The following is a 14,252-nucleotide window of genomic DNA, read 5'->3' as shown; positions in this document are numbered from 1 at the left end:
TTGTAACTAATTTAGCACTTTATACATATACATTTTGGCCTTCTCGATAATTTTGCAGAATTACGCATAGTATCGCTTTAATAAAGCGACATGCCACGCATTAGGTAAAGTTCGCCCTTCCACATCTGCGAGCTTATATGAACCTGCTGCATTAATTGCCACAACTTGATAAGGACCCTCCCAATTAGGTCCTAATTTTCCAAGCTTTTATGCTCTACTTGCATCGTTATTTCGCAGTACCCACTCGCCTATATCGAAAGATAAAACACACACCCTTTTATTATAATATTTGGCAATTTGTTGTTTATTATTTGCTTCTCTGGTAGCAGCTATTAACCTTCGATCTTCGATGAAATTCAGATTTTCGCTCAATGCATCATCGTTTGCTTCTTCCTCGAAGTTAGCAACTCTATGCGTTGGCACAAGAATTTTTGCGGGTATTACTGCCTCAGAGCCATATACCAAACTAAAAGGTTTTTCCCTGTGCTTTTCTTGAAAGTAGTGCGAAGTGCCCACAACACATTGGGTAATTCATCTACCCAATCAGTTCGCTTTTCGCATAACCTCTTTTTAATACCGCTTACAATATCGCGGTTAGTTACTTCGCATAAGCCATTAGCCTGTGGATATGCCACTGATGTAAACTTTTATATTATATTTAAATCAGTGCACCATGTCTTAAAAGGATCTTTCGCTATTTGTGCGCCATTATCACTAACCAACTCACGCGGAATACCAAATCTGCAAACAATGTATTCCCATACAAAATTTCGCACTTGCACACCAGTGATAGTGCGAACCGCCTTAGCTTTAACCCATTTTGTAAAATAGTCAATTGCCACAATCAGAAACTTGACATTGTCAGGTCCTGTGGGAAATGGCCCTACAATGTTGAAACGACTCGTCCATATTACTATAAACGTGGTACGTTATTCATTGGTCCCATAGTGAGGTATTTGACCTCTATATGATACGTTTTAGAAAATATTGCATTCGTTTCATAAAAAGCACACTATTATTATACATAATGCATGTTTTAAATAATTGGGCGATTATTTAAGGAATAATCCCCATAATACATCGGTTTTCAAATACTACACACGTGACATAACAGTCAAATATAATACATGACAAAGGTTTTATTGAATGCAACACTTTATTTAATTAAAAGCATGAGACTCCATGCACAGCTTGCTCAGATAATGCAACAGCGGAAGACTTTCTTAAGGACCTAAGAATAAACATTCTTAAATAGTCAACACAAAGGTTGGTGAGATATATAGGTTTAGCATCGATATAAATATAGACCACAAGATTTCATAGTTATAAATATATGTACACTCGCAAGTGTATAAAAGTATTCTATAAGTTGTTGAGCGCTTCGGTAACCATACTTAACCATTAATATAGCATATTCCCTTTATTATGAAATCTCCCTACACTGTACCAAGTGTAGTAAAAATGAAGTACTATGCAATCGTTTACGATACTAGAGCGACTAGCCTAGTTGGGGTTGTCAAACCCGATAGATCTATCAATAGGATTCGCGCTTACATGTTCTTACAACATGTATATATTAGTTACCAAGCTATTAGGGAAGATATGCAATGTGGTACAACTCAACGTAGAATATATTTTAAGTACTTGTATCCATGGCATAAAACATAAAATGCATGTATTCTCATCCCAAAATATTTTTAGAGTTTAAAAATGGGACTATATACTAACGGTAGTAAAAGTATATTAATAATAAGTTTTCAACTTATTAAAAATATGGTCGTCATCCTTGGATTCACGAACCTGTAACAAATATATATATATATATATATATATATATATATATATATATATATATATATATATATATATATATATATATATATATATATATATATATATCAAAATGTAATACAACTATTATTCATATCATATCTTCAATCACATGTGATTGTTTAAGTTCATACTTTCAATCACGTGTGATTATTTAAGTTTATATTTTCAATCACGTGTGATTGTTTAAGTTGTCAAGTTAGCAGTCCAACGTTAGTAGTCCACAATTAGTAGTCCACAGTTAGTAGTACATAGTATACACGTGTTGTATAAGACTTAATCATGACCCACAATACCGCTATTGTAGTTACACGTATTGTGTATGTGGTGTCTTTTCATTTATCCGACATATTGTGTAACCATGACATGTTAGAATACATGTATAATACAAGAAAAGTTAACTAGGATATGGTTAGTATAGATTCTAATGAATTAATCCCGTAATCAAATTATCCATTTCTAACCAATATTGTTTTGCCCATAATTTCTTCGTTATAAATCCGTTTTGAGTGAATCAAATTGCTATGGTTTCATAACGAACTATAATTTATGAAACTAAACTGAAAAAGTGGTGGTTTATAGTCAGAGTTACAAGTTATAATCCATATTTTAAAGAGGTAGTCATTTTCGTCAAAAGAACGACATCTTGATAACCATTTTGAAAAACATACTTCAATTTTGAGTTTAACCATGATTTTTGGATATAGTATCATGATCATATGAAATATCATTTTCCTAGAAGAACAACTTTTAAATTAAAGATTATGATAGTTTTTAATTATCAAACCCAAAACAGCCCCCGGTTTTACTACGACGGCGTATGTCCGGTTTTACGGTGTTCTTCATGTTTCCAAGTTCTAACTCATTAAGTTAGTATATCATATAGATATAAAACATGTGTTAAGTTATTTTTAAAATTCAAGTTAGAAGAATTAACTTTGTTTACGAACAAGTTTAGAATTAACTAAACTATGTTCTAGTTTATAAACTCTTATATAGATAGCTATAGACATATGAATTGAACAAGAGTTGAAGTAGAGTTTTTACCTCAAGTTTAGAATGTAAAGTTACTGGAAAGAAGTAGTAGAACAAAACTTGAGAGAGTTCTTGCAAGTGTGTGTGAAAATTGGAAGTAAAATTTGGAAAATGAATGTGTAAAAATGAGTTAGAAATCGTGCTTATTTATAGACTTGAAAATTTGGTTTTTAGTGAAAATATCTAAGATAAGTTAAAACGTATTAAGTCATGGATGACATATTAAATTGATTAGGTCATGGATGACATATTACAAAAATAATTGCAGATTTCTATTGGTATATACCAATAATAAATTCTTCTAGAAGCTATGTATAATACGGGTAAAAATACCGTATGAATGCGAGTAGAATTCTTGAGAAAATTGAACGAAAATACTAGTATAGCTATCCTTTATATGTATTGGTATATTATAAAGTGTATTTAATATTTGTAAGGATGTATTTACACTCGTAATACATTATATGTAAATACATTTTAACATAAGTTAATTACGTCGTTTAAATAGTAACATATATATTGTTCAAAAGCTCTTTAAATTAGTAGTATGAAAATATATATATATATATATATATATATATATATATATATATATATATAATACTTTGTTAATATACTTAATGAGACATTTAATTATCATATTTTCAAGTTAAATCTATATATATATATATATATATATATACACACACACATACACACACACACACACACACACACACACACATATATATATATATATATATATATATATATATATATATATATATATATATATATATATATATATATAATTAATACAAGTTATGACGTTTGTAAATCGTAAGAATAAAAGGGTGGTCAACTGCTTATGTAAAATTCTTTCCGGAGGTTCAAGACTTATTAAAATTCATTGCTTATTAAGTCGAAATTATTAAATCATGTAAATAGTATAATCAAGTAGTCGGAAAAATCCGGGTCGTTTTACACATAATTGTTCTTGAATCGTCAAGAGAAGTCGATGGATAAATGAATACATGAATACAGTTCAAAGTTTTTGAGATTTCAACATTACAGACTTTGCTTATCGTGTCAGAAACATATAAAGATCAAGTTTAAATTTGGTCAGAAATTTCTGGGTTGTCACAGTACCTACCCGTTAAAGAAATTTCGTCCCGAAATTTGATTGGGATGGTCGTGGCTGACAATAAGTATGTTTTCATGACTCTTATGAGTTGGAAATTAGAGTTTTATTGTCATTAAGTAATATGGATAAGATAATGTGTTTATGTGAAGAGTACGAGTGAAGCTACCACAAAAGAGTGAATGAGTAGGTGTAGATTCGTCATATTTTTTGACGTAGATAGGATTGATTTCCAAGTTCAAGAGATTTGGAGAAAATCTTTGTAATAATATTTGATTATTCGGTAATTGATATTGCTCAAAATATACATATTTATCTTCGATACGGGTTGTGATGATTAGTGAGTGGTTTGTGGTATTTAGTTATTTCAGGACAAAAGCGGTCTAAAAGTTCATATTTATGCTAAGGAATCAACCCTTGGGCCAAAGGAATGAACCTAGTGAAGTTTTGGAGTGAAAATGAAGTTCCAGGATCAAAAGCGCCGCTCCTAAGGTTAAAAGCGGTGCTCCTATGTGCTAAAACGTGTGTTAAAAAGACCAGTAGCCAAAAGCGTCGCTCCTATACCAAAAGCGCCGCTCCTACAGGATCAAAAGCGCCGCTCCTGTTCCAAAAGCGTCGCTCCTGGTGCTGATTCAGCCTAATAAAATTCAGCCGACCTATAAAAGCAAATTTGGGGTTTTTGAGTTAGAGAGCTGGTTTCTTAGGCCGTTTTGGAGCCCTAAAAGGGTTCCAATCATGATTCTATCAAGATGAAGTCCAATTTCATGCTCCCAACTCCAATTCCATGAAGATTAGTGATAGATTCACATCATCCATTCTCCATTTTAGTATTTCTTCTCCATTTTGGGTTGTAATCTCCACTTTACTTTTACTTATTTTGCAATAATTAGTTGTAATCTTTGTTTTTCTTCATTTATGTTTGAATCTTTGCTTGTAATCACTCAAGATGATGTTTATTGATGCTTTTATGATTATTGCTAGTGTAATCTTTGCTATGAGTAGCTAAATCACTTGTGTTTGCTTATCTATGAATCTTTAATGCATGAGATGTGCCCTTAATCTATTGAATGAGGTTGTTTTGAATGAAAATACATGAGCTAGTGTTATTGAGTTAGCCATGAGGTCCATTGCTATGTTTGTTATTGGTTTTACTTTGATTACATAGGTTGAGTAGCTCTCTAAGTGATTTGAGAAGTGAATCAATGTGTGCTTCAACACCTTAGGTGATCTAGACAACTAGAATAGGAATTTCAAGTGATTGTGTTTCTAGTCTAAGCTGGATTTCAATTGACCTTTGTTCATCATAGTGGTGTTTGACTATCTTAGGTGACTTTGATGGTTAAAGGGTTTTAAGTGATTTCAACCTGGGCATAATCTCAATAATCAACTCATACATTGCTTGATCTTATGATACTAAGCTTATGTGAATTTGCAAGATAAAATTGGATTAAGAACATTTACTAGTTCAAACAACTTAAGTGATAACAATTTGGGTAAAACAAGGGCCATCTAAGCATAAAGAGGATTAGATAAGTGAACACTCTCTATCATATTGCTTTATTCTCATTTCTTAATTACTTGCTACTAGTTTACTTGTTAAGTTTAAGTTTGTTTAGTTGTACAAGTTTTAGTTGTTAGTTGATATCAATCAAAACCCCCCAATCAAACAAACCATAGGACAATTAATAGTTTCAATTATCCGACTTACACCGCTCTCTTAGGACGAACTTGAAACGAATACTTACATTAAAGTACTATAATGACCGGGTTCTAAGTGCTCGTTAGTTGTGTGTGCTTATTCGTAGTGTTTGAATCTTGTATAAATTTAGAAGGTAAAAGATGTATTGTCACGCACGCATCAACACTTTCTTGGCACCGCTACCGGGGAGCGGTTAGCTAAGTTGGGTAGTTGGTTTAAACTTTTAGTTGTTCGATCCTTTTGTGAGAATTTCATTCTTGCAAAAGTTACTTTTTGTTTATATTTGCTTGTATTCGAAAAACGCTTGTTTGTTTGTGGTGTGATTAAGCTAGACGGCGGAGTATGATGCTTTGTGTGACTACTTGATGTCGAGAATCGCGAATTATGATCAACAATTGATGGGAGACTCAAGTCACATAGGTTTGAATAATGGTTATTTTGGAATGAATGATGATAACGGGTACATGGGCATGAACAATGAAGATTATGTGGGTATGAATGATGGTTATGGATATATGAATGATGGTTACATGGGTATGAATGATAATGGGTGTATGGATTCGTGGCAAGCTAATGGTGAGCCGAATGGTTATTTTGGAGCGTATGATGGTTATTGTGATGACGGGGGTTATGATAATGGTTATATGAATGATTTTGTCCCCATGGATCAACCTTGTGATTATAGTCCCATTTCTAATTTTGACTCTTTTGGTCAACTAATGGACTATTGTTATAAGGGAGATGACTCGACATTGGATTCTTCTCAATTTCAATTTCAAAATCAATAACAAGAGGAGATCGATTCGAATTTACTAGAGTTATTCTCAACTATTGTGAGAACCCACCTTAACCGTATGGAGGCTTTAATTCAAGAGAGAATAGATTTGGGGGATATGTTAGAAATTCAACAAGCCTCAATTCCAAGCTTAGAGAAAGCCGTGAGTTTCATGCTCTCTTTAGTTGAAGATTTTATACCCACTACCATTTCACCACCCACCTCACCCGTAGTCTCTACTTTTTGGTCAAGAAATTGGGTCTTTTATGATGATGATGATGATAGATTTTATGCCAAGACCGAAGTAGTAAAAATTGCACAAGTACCCGAATCTTTGATAACCAATGATGAAGATGAGAGTGAATACGGTGAAGAGGATAAAGATTGTGAGGATGATGAATTTGATAAAGATGATGAATGTGATGAGGAAGACAACAAATTGATTGAAGCTTTACCAACGCCCAATGTTTTTGAAGTCTATGATAATCCACTCGGGGTTAGTGAAGATGTTAGTGATGAATATTATAGTGATGATGATAGTGAAGATGATGATGATGAAGGAGATGAAGTTGAGAATATCATACTCGAAACTTTCAAAGTGTATAACAATCCTCTCGGGTATGGTATAGATGATTTTAAGGAGGTTTTGCAACCCGTGGTTGATGATTCGTGTTTGTGTGAGCCGATTAAGAAAGCGAACCTCGTGTTCAAAATCGTGTTTGCAAGAGAGTCAATTGTTGACTCTTGGGTTGGTTCAATCTTCTTCATGCAAATGAAGAAGATTATTCTCTTCTTATACACCATCCGAGGGGTTAATGATTGGCTCACTCTCTTGATTCATGGAACTTTTTCCACCGATTTCACATGTCGTCCGATAAAGTGTGGGGGAGAACCACCCCGATAAGGAATGTTAAGAAGACGGGGACGAGTCAAGATAAAGACTCGTTAATCAAAATCAAGAAGGAAGTTTGGCAATGCGGATATGTCAAGAGAATTTCATGCAAATTGACAAATACTTGTGAAAATGACTTTTGTTCTCGGGTATCTCTATTTCTCTTCCACTTTTTCATTTAGTCCTCTCGAATTTATTATTTTATTTCGATTCCATGTAATGAGGGCATTACATGATCTTAAGTGTGGGGGGAGAGATAAATTCTCGTGGACTTATTCTCAAACAAAATTATGACCTAATTTTAAAATTTTTCTAAGTGTTTTGTTGAATTGTTGAAAAGTTTTGGTCAAAATTAAGCCATAACTTACCATGTTTTGAATGGTTAAAGTTCCATTCATTTTTGGTTCCAAGTTTCAACTTGAATGGTTAAAGTTCCATTCAAGTGTGGGGGAAGTAAAGTCTTCCCGGTTTTAAAAATTTGGTGGTTAAAGTCCACCCTCTTATGTCTTAAAAATAAACTTGAATGGTTAATTCACTTGGTGTAGGAGACTTCCTAATCTACACCATTTTACATTTAGCTATGCTAAGTGCCGTGGGAAGAGGAGCCTTGAGCTTCACAAAGTGCAATCCTTTTTAGGAGCAATGGCTTCGTGCTAGTGTTGCTAAACAACACAACCCTTAGCCAAAAGCTATGACACCCTTGCCCTTGCAATTAACGGAAAGGTAGTAACTACTTCCTACCTTTTCTAAAAATAAGCATAAAAGCTTGTTATGTGAGAAGTAGATAAGCATCATCTCATTTTGGAAGTAAAGTCTTCCAAGTTATGTTGTTCCAAGCTTGGGAGTAAAGTCTCCCAAGTCAAGCTCGATTATTTGAAAGGAAGTTAAAGTCTTCCTAGTGCTTCAAAAATTTGGAATTGGCGGACTCTCTTATTTAGCCACATGGGGCCCTAATTCTACGAACCTCCGTCAATGCTTTCGCCCTACTATGAGAGAAACCATAGAGTTGTGATAGAAATCTTGATGAGTGCCGGTTACTCCGTGTCCGGGTAACCAAATAAAGGTGGGGTACCCAGTCCCTTACCTTTGGCACACCCACCTTAACCCTATACTTGGAATTGACGATTATCAATTAGAATTGACGATATATATATATATATATATATATATATATATTTGGAATTGACGATCATTCTTGGAATTGACGAAAAATATGTGTTTTGGGGGCATGGAGGTGGAAGAGGGATAGCCATCGCGGGTTGATGAGGTGAGCATTCTTTTTGGAAGCATATTCTTTACACGATGCATTATTTCATGATTAGTGGTGATGTGTACAAATTTCATGGCCCTTGTTCATTTCGGCGTGCATTTTACATATTTTGAATACACTTTGAGCTTGTTTGAGTAGGTTGATACTAGATCGAGATTGAATTATTTGATTAGTTTATGGCTATCCCGTGAATCCTACATATTGGGTCAAGGTCAAGGAGGTTAAGTTCGAGTTTGTAATGATTTGATACTTTGTGATTGGTGTTTGATGACCTTCTCGTAGATGAAGTTGACTTTGACCAGGGACATGATTGGTTCGGGTAGACTTAGGCTTGAAATGTGATTGTGGTTGTATTTGAGGATTGAAGACTTGAAGATGTTCTAGTTGAAGAGATTGTTTGAAGTTGATGATATTATTGCTTGAAGGTTTAAGTTTGAGAAGATTAAAGATTGTTTTTGATTGTTGATTGAAGAGTTCACCCAAGTCTTAAGTTCAAGTGATGATTTGAAGAATGGCAAGTGCTTTGAGGTAATACTTTGCATTTTGGTCATAATTATTTCAAATGCAAGTTTGGTTTGATCTTTATTGCATTTGAGCTTGAGACTACTAGTTTGGGTATTGATGGTTGAGTTTAGAGTGCTTGATCCTATATTGCTTGAGGACAACCAATGCTTAAGTGTGGGGGATTTGATATTGCTCAAAATATACATATTTATCTTCGCAATATCTCCCTACTTTCGTGGCATTTCGATACGGGTTGTGATGATTAGTGAGCGGTTTGTGGTATTTAGTTGTTTCGGGACAAAAGCGGTCTAAAAGTTCATATTTATGCTAAGGAATCAACCCTTGGGCCAAAGGAATGAACCTAGTGAAGTTTTGGAGTGAAAATGAAGTTCTAGGATCAAAAGCGCCGCTCCTAAGGTCAAAAGCGGCGCTCCTATGTGCTAAAACGTGTGTTAAAAAGATCAGTAGCCAAAAGTGTTGCTCTTATGCCAAAAGAGCCGCTCCTACAGGATCAAAAGCGCCACTCCTATTCCAAAAGCGTCGCTCCTGGTGCTGATTCAGCCAGAAAATTCAGCCAACCTATAAAAGCAAATTTGGGGTTTTTGAGTTAGAGAGCTGGTTCCTTAGGCCGTTTTGGAGCCCTAAAAGGGTTCCAATCATGATTTCATCAAGATGAAGTCCAATTTCATGCTCCCAACTCCAATTCCATGAAGATTAGTGATAGATTCACATAATCCATTCTCCATTTTAGTGTTTATTCTCCATTTTGGGTTGTAATCTCCACTTTACTTTTACTTATTTTGCAATAATTAGTTGTAATCTTTGTTTATCTTCATTTATGTTTGAATCTTTGCTTGTAATCACTCAAGATGATATTTATTGATGCTTTTATGATTATTGCTAGTGTAATCTTTGCTATGAGTAGCTAAATCACTTGTGTTTTCTTATCTATGAATCTTTAATGCATGAGATGTGCCCTTAATATATTGAATGAGGTTGTTTTGAATGAAAATACATGAGCTAGTGTTATTGAGTTAGCCATGAGGTCCATTGCTATGTTTGTTATTGGTTTTACTTTGATTACATAGGTTGAGTAGCTCTCTAAGTGATTTGAGAAGTGAATCAATGTGGGCTTCAACACCTTAGGTGATCTAGACAACTAGAATAGGAATTTCAAGTGATTGTGTTTCTAGTCTAAGCTGGTTTTCAATTGACCTTTGTTCATCATAGTGGTGTTTGACTATCTTAGGTGACTTTGATGGTTAAAGGGTTTTAAGTGATTTCAACCCGGGCATAATCTCAATAATCAACTCATACATTGCTTGATCTTATGATACTAAGCTTATGTGAATTTGCAAGGTAAAATTGGATTAAGAAATTTTACTAGTTCAAACAACTTAAGTGATAACAATTTGGGTAAAACAAGGGCCATCTAAGCATAAAGAGGATTAGATAAGTGAACACTCTCTATAATATTGCTTTATTCTCATTTCTTAATTACTTGCTACTAGTTTACTTGTTAAGTTTAAGTTTGTTTAGTTGTACAAGTTTTAGTTGTTAGTTGATATCAATCAAAACCCCCGCAATCAAACAAACCCTAGGACAATTAATAGTTTCAATTATCCGACTTACACCGCTCTCTTGGGACGAACTTGAAACGAATTCTTACATTAAAGTACTATAATGACCGGGTTCTAAGTGCTCGTTAGTTGTGTGTGCTTATTTGTAGTGTTTGAATCTTGTATAAATTTATAGGGTAAAAGATGTATTGTCACGCACGCATCAGTAATCAAGGGAATTAGGATCCGCTTTAAATGCGATCATCTGTTTTGATTGCTCTGTTGGATATTTTACTATAAATCCACCCCCTTTGTTTCCTTACAACTCACACCTTCTATTCTTTCTCTCTCAACTCACACTTTAAAGTATTCGTCAATATGCTCCATCCAGTTCTGATTCTTGATATACTCCTAACTTTCATATCTGTCATTCTTCTTTTTTATCTACCACCGGAGGAATTTATTTACTTTTACTATTACGTTGGGGTTATAGTGTTTTTAATTCTCACGTGCCTTTACGTTGAAATACGTATTGATATGCACGGTTTGTAATTTATGTATTGTTGCCGGGCTTTATATTTTCTTTTATATTTAAGAGTTCCATGCTTTTGTCTCCTCTTCCCAACTTCAAGTCAAGCGAGTAATGGTCGAGAATTCGTAGGTATGAAGCTTCGGATGAACAATACTAATGTTCTAAGAAAGAAATGGTAATAGCACGATCTGACTTGTTAAATTACCAGAAAATTACGGAAAAGACCAAATCATCAAGAAAAATATTTTCTTGATAATTCCAGAGGTTAAATAGAATGAAAAAGTTATGTAACATGGCACATGATGACGGTATGGTCTGTGAATCATCATGTTCCATTAGAACTCAGCATGACTTACTGTAATATAATCACGTTGATCAAGTGTCATTATATTATACTAACTCATGCTTCAGTTCCCAACATTACTTAAAAAATATTCATACTTTACACTCAGAGGTTTCAGATGTTTAGAAACTAAAACAGTTTCCTTTATGATGTGCTACAGATAACGCGAGGGGATAAATGATTTCAGATAAGAATGGTTATGAAAATATCTTCAGAAATACGGAGGATATTTATAATGGAAGATACGATGATATCTTAGATTATTTAAGATAAGAGGATTGGTAACGCCAAAATCATACATGTTTATTGTCGTTATTTCAATCTAATTCTGTATCTATTTGTATGTAATTGCTGTACCTATGTATTGTAATTCATGTATATTTGTAAAAGTCCATTGTGATTGAATAAATGAAGACCAACAGCGAAAACGATGCTTAAAATGAAGTCCGATAACGAAAACAGCCCAGAAATACACTTCCAGACTCAGATGAGGCGCATCCCAAAAGGGATGAGGCGCATCTGTATGCGTGTTTTTGCCGAAGGTTTCAGATACGGTGTTTTTAAGCCATAAGACGCATTTTGGGAGCCAGATGCGGCGCATCTGTTGTGAGATGCGGCGCATCCCTTGCCTGCCGACAGTTCCTGAGTGCTAAATGAGCTGGATTAAATAAACTGTAAAGGGATGCGGCGCATCCTTAAGAGATGCGGCGCATCTAGTGATTTTCTGGCCAGTTTACCTAACTTTTGAGCCTATTTAAGAGAGGCTTTGGTTTCATTCTTTGACACACCTTCACTGTTACATTCTTCCTCAGTTTCAATACGTTTTTCAAGGCTCAAGGAAGGCTACAAGTCAATCTCCATTCTTTCAACATCAAGATTAAGCAAGGATTATTCATCGCAATCGGTATTATCGTTCTATATCTTTTAAACATGAATTCAATTTGTATTAACTGTTCCATTAGTTCTATTATGATTATGTTTGGCTAAAAGCCTTGTGTGTTTGCTTCAATGTAAGATTTATGGCTTGGAATTGTTCTATACTTTGATGTTATGCTAGTTATATATATGTTTGATTGATTAAATCATCTAGTCTAACTACAAGAACCATAATTATGATTGTTTAGTTCATCACTTCAATTACATAAATTGTAAACCAATTAATGTGAGTTAACTCGGTGAACAATTTATGCTTCAATACAACTAGTAATCTAGATGGTAAGATACATAAGTTTAAGTGATTTAGTTATGTGTTATTACCGGTAATTGAAGTAGTCCCAAAGCAACATAGTCATGAAATTACCTCAAGTAATTGTTGTAATTTAGGTTTTACGTGAGTTTAACCGGGTTAGGTCTAGTTAGTTAATCAATCTAAATCACCATGTTCTTTCAAAAGATCCATTGTTGTAACCATCCTTGTATCCTAGTTCAATTATGTAAGTTATGACTTGGTTTATGTGAGTTTATCAAAGGTCATAGCTTATACTTCAACACCTAGTGATTTAGCCACCTATATGTGAGTATAGGATGTTAATTGAATGATATCTAGGATATACAATCATGTAGTTTACTTAGAGTGATCTTAGTAAACTAGGTTTTATGTGAATTCAACCATGAAAGAATCTTGTTGATTAAACATAGCTCTTAAGTTTATAGATATTGTGAAATTGATATAAACTGCTCTATTGTAACTATTACATAACAGTTTTTATTATAAAAGAATAATCCCTGTCATTTATCAAGCATAGAAGTAAACACCACATTCTCATTCTTGTTATTCATTATATTTATTTACTGTTTCGTTAAACAAAAATACAACTTCAAACACAAATCCCCCTTTAGAATAATTAATCGTTATAAAGTCCTTAAAACAAACTTCTCCCTGTGGTTCGAACTGGTCAATTTACTTGCTAGTTACTGCATGATCGGGTTTAGTTGCCTGTATTATGTGTTAATTATTGAGCATATTGTCTACATTTTAAAGGTTACGTCTTGACACATCAACTTTTTGGCACCGCTGCCGGGGAGCAGTTTTGTTAAAAGATTTTAATAAACTTTGAATTATTCGATCCTTTTATAGGAATTCAATTCCTAGAAAAGTTACTTTTTATTGTAAGCTTGTGTTTTCGCAATTGGTTTGTTTGTGGTGTTGTGATTACATGATAGGTATTGATGCATGAATCTACGTTCTTCCAACTCTAATTTAATTCCTTCATATCCTGAACCTGAAAGAGAACTTCATGAACGCCTAAGAGCTCAAGAAGTAGAGTCTCTTGCTCAGGGTTTAGAATCACTTTCATTAAATTCTAACTCTGAACCAGTTATTCAACCAATCATAGAGCCATTTATTAAAGAAGAGGAAGAGATGACTGCTACAAATCAAACGATGGATGCATTAATGAAGGCAACAAGGATAGGTCAAGGCCATGCAATTATTCAACCTACGATGACTGACGGCTTTGAAATAAAGGGTCAATTTCTCCACATGGTGACTAATACATGCCAATTCGGTGGAGCTCCAAATGAGGATGCTAACGAGCATCTTCGTAAGTTTGTAAGCATTTGCAAGCTATTCAAGATCAAGGATGTCACCGATGATATCGCATGTTTAAAAATATTTCCATGGTCATTAAAGGATGATGCAAGAGATTGGCTAGACTCATTACCAGAAGGTTATATTGAAGATTGGAATGATA

This window comes from Rutidosis leptorrhynchoides, chromosome 1 (genome assembly GCF_046630445.1).
Source record: "Rutidosis leptorrhynchoides isolate AG116_Rl617_1_P2 chromosome 1, CSIRO_AGI_Rlap_v1, whole genome shotgun sequence".
Classification (NCBI taxonomy): Eukaryota; Viridiplantae; Streptophyta; class Magnoliopsida; order Asterales; family Asteraceae; genus Rutidosis; species Rutidosis leptorrhynchoides.
This window is presented reverse-complemented; position numbering follows the sequence as displayed.